Below are 9,388 nucleotides of genomic sequence, written 5' to 3'. Positions count from 1 at the left end.
CATAACCTTATAGTGTGAACTCCTGGTAAAATACATAATCCAAGGTAGTTGAGACTTGGAGACTTAAGTGATATGGCCAAACCCCCTTCTGGCTGGTAAGTGAAAGCTCCAGAGCCCCATCTCTCTGGAGTCCACATCTCTGGCCCTTCCACCTTTCCGTGAAGATGCGCACCCCTGCTTCCAAGCAGGCATAAAATGCCAGGGAAAACGTGAGACAAAAGTACAGCTGTCCTTGGCTGCATGGAATTAGAAGATATTTCAATCCGACAGAATTAATGGCCTTACTGCAAAATCCTCCTAATTCCTCAGTCAGCTTGTCTGAGCCCGGGTTTGGGGTCCCCCGTTGCTGGGTTTTCATCTGAGGCTGACAGATGCTGCACATTGAGAATAAAAAACGTGCAGGGCGGGAGGTGGCTTTGGTTTTCATAAAGGCCACAGGTGTTCTGGTCTGCCTTTCTGCTTCACCCTTTTTACACACTGCCAGACGACAAAGACACGATGATGAAGACTGCTTTACCTTCAGGGGTTTCACACAACCAGAAGGATTTGCTGCGCAGGGCAGCTTTCATTTGTCTCCTGTGTTTTCCCTGGGAAAGTTGGACTCTCAAAAATAGCTCTAAAATGCTGAATCTGGAGGGCAATTCAGGCTTCACTCTGAGTAAGGGCAGGTTAGAAAAACAATAGAGTGAAGTGAAAAGAGCATTCTAACCAGGCCATGTGAGAGACTAGGGTTGGGATGTGCTGGTGACCGCCAGAGAATGGTGAGAAACGGACCAAACTGTTCACACTCATCTCTTTGAAGCAGGTAGACTTCGCCATGAAAGGCATGCCCTTTGCCATTTGACAGCATTACAAAGAAATACATTTTCCCAAGCCAGCAGCTAATAGGGCGCCGAACGGAAACTTTCTATCTTTTATTCTGATCACTCAAGTTGTCTTGAAAGAGTCGGCTGAAGACATGTGATTTCCCAACTGAGACTGGGTCGCAGTTTCCTCATCTGTAAGACAGGATTTTGAACACACAACCACGGAGGGGCCTTTTGGTATGGTTTCCGTCGTTTTTATATAAACTCAACAAACAGCATTGAACACCGTCCCTCTGGCAGGTGTTGTCACCAGCTCCCACAGCACCTAAGACACACACTTCCTGCCTGCAAGCAGGGGCCCTGAGGCCATCCAAAGCCAAGCCCGGGTGTCTCTGGTGCAGGAGACGCAGCGGGCCAAGGGAGGAATGGAAGGAGAGATGCTGCCCAGGTGAGGACAAAGACGTTGTGGAGAAGCTAGCATTTGATCAGGCCTTGAAGGATGAGAGGAACTTCAACACACAGATGTGAGGAGAAAAGGAATTCTAGGCAGGGGAGGAGCGTGAGCAAGGAGGAGGAAAGAGCAAGGAAAGAGCAAGGCGAGTCCACAGTATCCTGAGCAGGGGAATCATTAGGAGGCCTTGAACACTAGGGCAAGGGGTATGTAGTTTATTTGGTGGGTACTAGGGAGCCATTGAGGGCCTAAAGGAAGAGCTGTAAGGTCATTATATGTATTAGAATTGTACTTTAGTAACACTAATCTGGCAAAATGGGCATATTGGTTTTCCTAAAGGTCCCCCGGGTGAGAAATGGGGGAGCTGAGATTAGAACCCACCCAGGCTGACTCCTAAGCTTGTGCACATAACTCTCCAAGAAGGCCACAGAAACACTCTCGATGAGCTTCAGAGGTACAGCTGCCATGTTTAGACTCCAATGTCTTATCCAGAAGGATACACTGGGCGGCGGTGGGCGGGGAGACAACATCAGACAGGAAAGGGTGGAGATTCACCTGCTAATTCCTAGCTGTAATGGGTTGAATGGTGGCCCCCAAAAGATATGTCCACATTCTAATCCCTGCTATCTATGAGCATTACCTTACTGAATATGACTTTACATTGCAAAAGATGTGAAAAAGTTAAGGATCTTGAGAAGAACTTACTCTGGATTACTGGGTAGTCACACATAACCTTATAAGACACACATGCAGAGAAGAAAGAAGCAATGTGACCACAGAGATTGGAGTGATGTGTCACAAATAAAGGAATGCCCGAAGCCACCAGAAGCTAGAAGAGGCAAGGAATGGATTCTCCCCAAGAGCCTTGGACAGGAGTGTGGCCCTGACCCACCTTGATTTCAGACTTTTGACCTCCAGAACTGTGAGGAAAGACACTTCTGTTGTTTGAAGCCAAGGCTGTGGGAATCGGTTACAGCAGGCCACAGGAAACCAATATACTAGGTAACCTTTTGTTAAATGTAAATTCATGCTGAGGGGTGTCTGGGTGGCTCAGTCGGTTAAGCGTCTGCCTTCGGCTCAGATCATGATCTCAGGGTCCTGGGATCGAGTCCCGCATCGGGCTCCCTGCTCAGAGGGGAGCCTGCTTCTCCCTCTGCCTGCTGCTTCCCCTGTTTGTGCTCTCTCTTTCTGAAAAATAAATAAATTAAATCTTAAAATATATAAATTCATTTTGAATTGATAATACATGCATATGTTTCAAAATTTTAAAAAGGTAAAAGATTTACGGTGAGAAGGAAATCTCCCTTCTTTCCATGCCCACAAGCCACCAGTCTTCCTCCACAGAGGCATCCACTATTATTGGCTCTAAGTGGTCATTTAATCATGCGTGTGTGTGCATGTGTGTGTTTGTGTGTGTGTGTGTCTACAGAATCTTGCAATTATCCCCAAGTAATTGGAAGGTAGCGTGCGCTATGAGGTTATGAAAACAGACGTGATCCTTGCAGACAGAAGACCTGGTTCAGATTCCTTCCCAGTTCCAACACATACCTGGAGACTTTCTGGGCAAGCTCCCCAACCTCAGAGGGCCTTGATTTTCTCCGCTGTGAAATGGGGATGATGATGTATCCCACCGCTGGGACCGCCGTGAGGATTCAATGAGTTGACGTGGGTGAAGCTCCCAGGAGAGACTGGTACGTGGCTGCCTAGGGAGTCCCCACCTCGTGGACTACTGTCACTGTTGCTCACATAGCCTATTGGGGGTGCTTCTCAGCTCAGCCTTCCTCTGCTTGGAATCAGCTGGTGCATCTTTTGCTGACATGTCTAAGAGAGATGGCTGCATTCTTGTCATTCCAGGATTATTTCTGACTGCCTGCCGTGGTATCTTCCTTCAGTGTTGATGGAAAACCAAGGTTACAAAACATTGATAAGCCAATTTTTAAACCCCTAACGAGAAAGTAGTGAACATTAAGGGGAGACAGATGTGCCTGGGCTACAAAGACAGGATTCTGGGCCTCTGCCCATACTGTTCCCTCACCCACAATGTCTTTTGTCCCAAAAATTCCAACAGCAACTATGCAATAGGGTCTTCAGTGTAACAGAAAGAACACATGAGTTAGGGAATCCAAAGCCACTTATGTCCACTGTAACTTTGGCCTGGACTCTCCCACTTGGTGAGCCTCAGTTTTTTTTATCTGTAAAATGGGGATAACGCTATTTTTCATACCCATCTCAGAGTTGTCATGTGGGTTACAAAAAAAGAATCAGGGGCCAACTTAGGCGTTACTTACTCCATTCCTAATTTTACAGATGAGGAACTTGAGACCCACAAAAGGCAAGTCACCTGCCCAAGATTACCCAACAGTTCAGGAGCTGAGCTGGGGCTGGAACTTGGCCTTCAGGAGAGACCTCTTGTCTCTTGAGCAGGCTGAGGAGAAATATGTGATAAACCATAATATGCTATGTAAATGTCACTTGAGGCCACTCGTCTTAATGATGTCTAGACCTCAGTCTACCTGTTTCTTTTTCTAAAGTTCTGCCCCAAATGGATGCAAGCCCCAGTCCTCTGCTTCTTGGCCTTTGGAGAAAGGGTAGGGGGTATTTGAATTACCCCTGCAACTGGGGGCCTCTGCTCCTAATCCCCTCCTGACCACTGGCTTGTGACAGCAGTGACTTCACCCACCCCTCTGTGCCCCTTGATGAGGAATGCAGAGAATGAGCCTCATGCATAGGCCACTTGACCTTCTGCAGGGTGACATGGTGATGGGGATAGGGTGTGGGGAGCCTTTTAGTGACAAATGATTCTTACCTGGATTGGGTAAACATTCCCTAAGCCCACATGTAACTCTCAAATATTTGTCTCCCTGATTTGGACTTCATTCTCTCCAAATTGTATGGGACTAGAAAACAGCTTGGAGGCTTCTAATAAATGTTTGCCATGATCCAAGGTGAGTTGTCTTCTTTCTTTTTACCTACTATCACAGATAAAACAACAGGGCAATATGTTTGACATTGTGACTGGGAAGACTGGCGTCTGAATGAGCAGGGACGGCAGAAAGGAGATTTGGCGGCCTTGCTCTAGGACAACTGAAAACACCCAACACTCTAGTTCCCTCCTCTCGCATCTGGAGACACCGCAGCGAACAAACAAACAACAAGCACACACACAGTGTGCAGAATTGAAAGGCATCCATCAGTTGTCACTTAGAACAAATTAGTCTAATGATGACTACAGAGAGTCCGGGGAGCTGCACACTCACCCTGAAGTGTGGTCTATATTTTCATATGTCCTCACGTCACGAACTAGCAGCCTTTTATTTCGCCTTGAAGAGCTCCTTTCAGAATGATGATTGTTATTCAAGCCAAGCTTTACTATGATGGCTGCAAAATGATCTTCCAGCCCTAAAACTCTCTTCTCACTGGCCAGCTGGCATTTTACTGGAAGCAAGAGCCTCTTCCCTTGGTATTCATCCACTTATTACTGATCTATTTATTATCACTACCGATTTAGAGATTCCGATTTTTTATTATTTTTTTATTTTTTAAATGTTTTATTTATTTATTCATGAGAGTCAGAGAGAGAGAGAGAGGCAGAGGCAGAGGGAGAAGCAGGCTCCCCGCCTAGCAGGGAGCCCGATGCAGGACTCGATCCCAGGACCCTGGGATCATGACCTGAGCCAAAGGCAGACGCCTAACCATCTGAGCCACCCAGGCGCCCCTCGAGATTTCGATTTTTTAATGGTTTATTTTCTTGATGATTTTGATGTTCGAATTATCCCAGATTTGGCTAATGGGAGCCTCTTCAGGCTGATTTCCGTGTCTTTTTGACATACTCCCATCACTTCTTTGGGCACTGCCTGACTCTCCAGCACAAGATGGACCAAGCTCAACTTGTAAAAGGAAAGCACAGGGATTAGAAAAAAAGAGAAAGTGGCACTTACATATCAATAAAGATGATTGTGCATTGGTAATCATAAGGGTTGATTAGGAATAATTATCCTAAGTGTTTAACCCACAAAGAAATAACTATGCATAGAAAGCAGGAAGGACTAGAAGAAAATACTAGAAAACTAGAAGAAGCTGTGAGGATGATGAGAATTGTTTTCATATTGCTCTTTTTTTTCCCTGTATATCCCAAATTTTATGTGATGAGAATGGATAATTTTTATAATGAAAAAAATTATGTAAAAGGATTTTTCTTACTAAGAATAATGGAGTGGGCCAACCCTGAGAACATTATAAAAGGATGAATAAATATGTTAACAAACACTAATAGAAACACGCGGAAAGCTCTTCATTGTCATCAATCACGCTATCAAAACAAGACTCTATGCCACACACAGTAGGAAACCAGGTCTTAGAAAACTTGGTTTCCTGGACCTGGTTCTGCCATGTGTGCCTGGGTAACTTTAGGCAAATCACATTGTCAATCTGGGCCTCAATTTCCTCATGTGAAAAAGGAGATCATTGAGTTCTTTCTATATTAGCTGAGCAATGAGACTCAAACGAAACTATGTATATGAAAAATCCTTCGGGGCGCCTGGGTGGCTCAGTCGTTAAGCGTCTGCCTTCGGCTCAGGTCATGATTCCAGGGTCCTGGGATGGAGCCCTGCATCGGGCTCCCTGCTCGGCCGGGAGCCTGCTTCTCCCTCTCCCACTCCCCCTGCTTGTGTTCCCCTCTCTCGCTCTGTCTCTCTCTGTCAAATAAATAAAATCTTTAAAAAAAAAAAGGAAAAGAAAAATCCTTCAAAACATTACAAAGGCAAATCGTTTTCTTCAAGAGCTTTTAAAAAACGTTTGCTTCGTGCTTTATTGAAAGCTTACATTTTTAGCAGTTTCCTTTTACGTGGGTGTCAGAGAAGAGCTCTGGGAGTCTCCGTGAGCCTGCCTGGGTCTGTCTTAGGCCCAAGAGAGCAGCAGCTCCATGGCTGCATCTTGAACTGGGTTCCCCAGAAGCCACCTGGGGACGAGGATTCATGTGTGAGTGATTTATTAGGGAGTGCTCCCAGTCAAACAAGTAAGGAAGTGGGATCAGAAAGGAAAGGAGGCCCAGCAAGGTATCTTATCAGACAAGTCACTCTGTTATACTTTGGCTCAGTCCACAAGCGAACTCCAGTGAAAGTTACACCCCCAGAGTCGTCCTGGACAGAGGCGAGGGGGCTGGAGCATTTTTACCTTTGTACCCGTCAGTTACTAAGAAAGGGGATGGGGGTGGACAGTCTCCTAGGCGCATTCAGGTCTCCAATGTGCAGGCAAAGCAGATTCCAGCAGTCTTGAAGTCCGCCTCCGACAAAGAAATGCAAGTGTGGCCAAAGATGGGCTCCGAAATGGTAAGGGAATCCAAGCGGGTGTAGGTAGAGCACTGACAACATCAGCCCAAAGAAGGCTGGACATTCAAAACATAGGAAATAAAGTGAGAACCAGTGTTACACATAGGACAGGCCTTCGGGAGGCACCACAGTTAGGCACATGGAGACTGGGCCCAGAGAGGCTGAGTGACTTGCCCTGAATCAGATGGCAGCCAAAATTCCAGCCCTGGTCTGCCTGGGTGAAGTCCATCTGATCTGCCAAAACCTGCTCACCCTCTTCTATACCGTGTTGCTCACTACAGGGGGACGAACGCCTTTTCTATGGAGGGTCACCCATAGGGAATCCTTCATGTGCCACAGAATCTTACAGACCACCCTGCCTTCAGAAAGCTCAGAGCCCCTTGGGTGTCCTCAGGATGGCATTAGTGGCCCCTTCCCTGGTAGTCACCCCTCTCTTCTTGAGTTTGTCCAACACGAGGCACCAAGAAGGTTGAAATATGACTTTATGAACCCCAAAGAAAGACGCCTATGTCTCAAATACAGGGTGGCCCATCTCCTGGCTACAAAGACATTATTAGTGATTCAGGGAGAGTCAGTTAGATAAACAGGTACCATCCCAAACAAAAGACCTCGTGAGCTCGCCCGTTTGTTTCTCCTTATTGTACTTAAAGGCAATTACCCCACATCCTGCATTCTGAACATGAGCGAACATGTGAAGGAGCCAGACACACAGGACACACAGGAGTTCCAGTCACGCAGACCTCGCATCTAGCTAGAGAGCGACAGTCCAGAGCCCCAGTTCCATGGCCAGCCCTGCCACATGCTACTGAGCAACACTGGGTAAGATGTACAATCTTGTCAGGTCTGAGTATCCTTGTTCATAAAGTGGTACAACCACACCTACCCCATAACGGTACTGTGAGGATCTACAATATATCTAGAGGGCTTCATAAAGTGTCAAGCTCAATGCACACATAAAAGTATTTTATCCACTTTTGTTCTACCAGCTTGATTTTTATAAAACCAAATGCAGGGCGCCTGGGTGGCTCAGTCGTTAAGCATCTGCCTTTGGCTCAGGTCATGATCCCAGGGTCCTGGGATTGAGTTCCACATCGGGCTCCCTGCTCGGCGGGAAGCCTGCTTCTCCCTCTCCCACTCCCCCTGCTTGTGTTCCTGCTCTCGCTATCTCTCTCTCTGTCAAATAAATAAATAAAATCTTTAAAAAAAAAAAAATGCAGTCACTCCCCTTTCTCAGTATCATTGATCCAACATCCTCAGACACCCAGATACCAGCCAAGAGTTAGGATATAAACTTACAAGGCCTCTGGGTGGATGTACCAGATGACATGAATCCGTGCCCCTTCCTCACAGTGAAGCAACCAGGTTCCAATGCCCAGCGTATTTTCTTCTAGGCAATTCTAACAAGCTTTGTTATTATGTCTGGTTTCTCAGAGTAGAAGCAAACAAAGACTCAAGAAGTTGGCCCACTGACCCTAGCAAAAAAGCAGTATTTAACAGCCTGACAGGAGAAATGTCCAAAACAGTATAAATGACAGCTGTATTCACTCAAAATCACAGTCTGGGGTCAAAAGCCTACACATTCCAGAAGGCCCTGGTGTTGGTAATAACTCAAGACGCGAAGAATCAAGTTGCATTGTGTCCTGTGTTCTCTGTTTAATAGTGCAGAGACAGCTGGTCATAGAAAAGTTGACAGAAAAATGTCCAGTAGCACTAGGAATTAAAACATAAGCACATTAACCAATAATAAAATCTATGGTGTTTAAGTTAGTATGTATTTTCTTTCTTTTTTTTCTTTTTTAAAGATTTTATTTATTTACTTGAGAGAGAGAATGAGAGAGAGAGAGCATGAGAGGGGGGAGGGTCAGAGGGAGAAGCAGACTCCCCGCCGAGCAGGGAGCCCGATGTGGGACTCAATCCAGGGACTCCAGGATCATGATCTGAGCCGAAGGCAGTCACTTAACCAACTGAGCCACCCAGGCGCCCCAGTATGTATTTTCTGAACTGAAAACACTCGATGCTGGTGAGGGTAAGGCAAAACTGGTTCCAGAAACCCAAAAGCGATATAAATGTCTCAAAATAAAGGAAAGATAAAGTGAATTCTAATAGAATAAAATGACATTTAGCATCCACTAAAAATGGAAAATTGGAAATCTATACAGAAACAGGGAAAATGGCTTATGATGTCAATGAGAAACCACAAGACACTAAGTTGCATGTATAGGCCACATCCAAGTGCCCACAACCATATTTCCCTAAGAAAAAGAGACTGCAAGGAATATCACTGCTTTTATTCTTGCCATCCCCTCCTTCCTTAGCACCTCACAGGCAGGGAAACTGAGGCCAAGTGGCTGCCTCTGTTATTGAGAACCTGCCCCTACAGTTTCCATGTGGCCTACAGGAGGAGAAGGAGCAAAGAAGAAAAGCTGAGGACCAGGCACCGGGAGGATCATGTCCCAGAGGACATGCGGGGCTGGGGGTGCAGAGGGCTGGTTCAACATGTGGCTTTGGCACATGCTTTCTAAGCCACGAAGCCTGTTCAGTGACAGGCCCCAAGGAACAGAGGCAGGTCCTATCTAGTGTCTGCCCTCACAGAGCACATGATCAGGGAAGGCATCAAAGAGGGAGTCGTATTTGGACCTTGAAGCCGGGTAGGGACACATAGGATGCTGGAGCCAGTTTGCGCTAGCTCCAGAGGGATGACTGCTAAATTGTCAGGAATCTTCCCTGCCAGTGCTTAGGCATAGCCATTAATAAAAATAAATTCTATAAGCTTACAATTTGGTAGATAATACTTGAAGCAAAGG

The 9,388-nt window shown here is 46.2% G+C and overlaps 1 long non-coding RNA gene across 1 annotated transcript; it reads right to left on the bottom strand.

The window, feature by feature from the left end:
• Nucleotides 1-2,410: 2,410 nt before the first annotated feature.
• Nucleotides 2,411-4,843, bottom strand: LOC118017924. The gene is made up of 3 exons (XR_004681283.1): nt 3,546-4,843; nt 2,806-3,143; nt 2,411-2,445 (listed from the first exon to the last, which is right to left on the bottom strand). It is a non-coding gene; the product is annotated as an uncharacterized LOC118017924 (long non-coding RNA).
• Nucleotides 4,844-9,388: the final 4,545 nt, after the last annotated feature.

The sequence above is a fragment of the Mirounga leonina genome, unplaced genomic scaffold (genome assembly GCF_011800145.1).
Source record: "Mirounga leonina isolate KUSES-001 unplaced genomic scaffold, KU_Mleo_1.0 Mir_170, whole genome shotgun sequence".
Classification (NCBI taxonomy): Eukaryota; Metazoa; Chordata; class Mammalia; order Carnivora; family Phocidae; genus Mirounga; species Mirounga leonina.
Note: the sequence above shows the minus strand (reverse complement) of the source record. Positions and strands in the feature narration are given on the sequence as shown.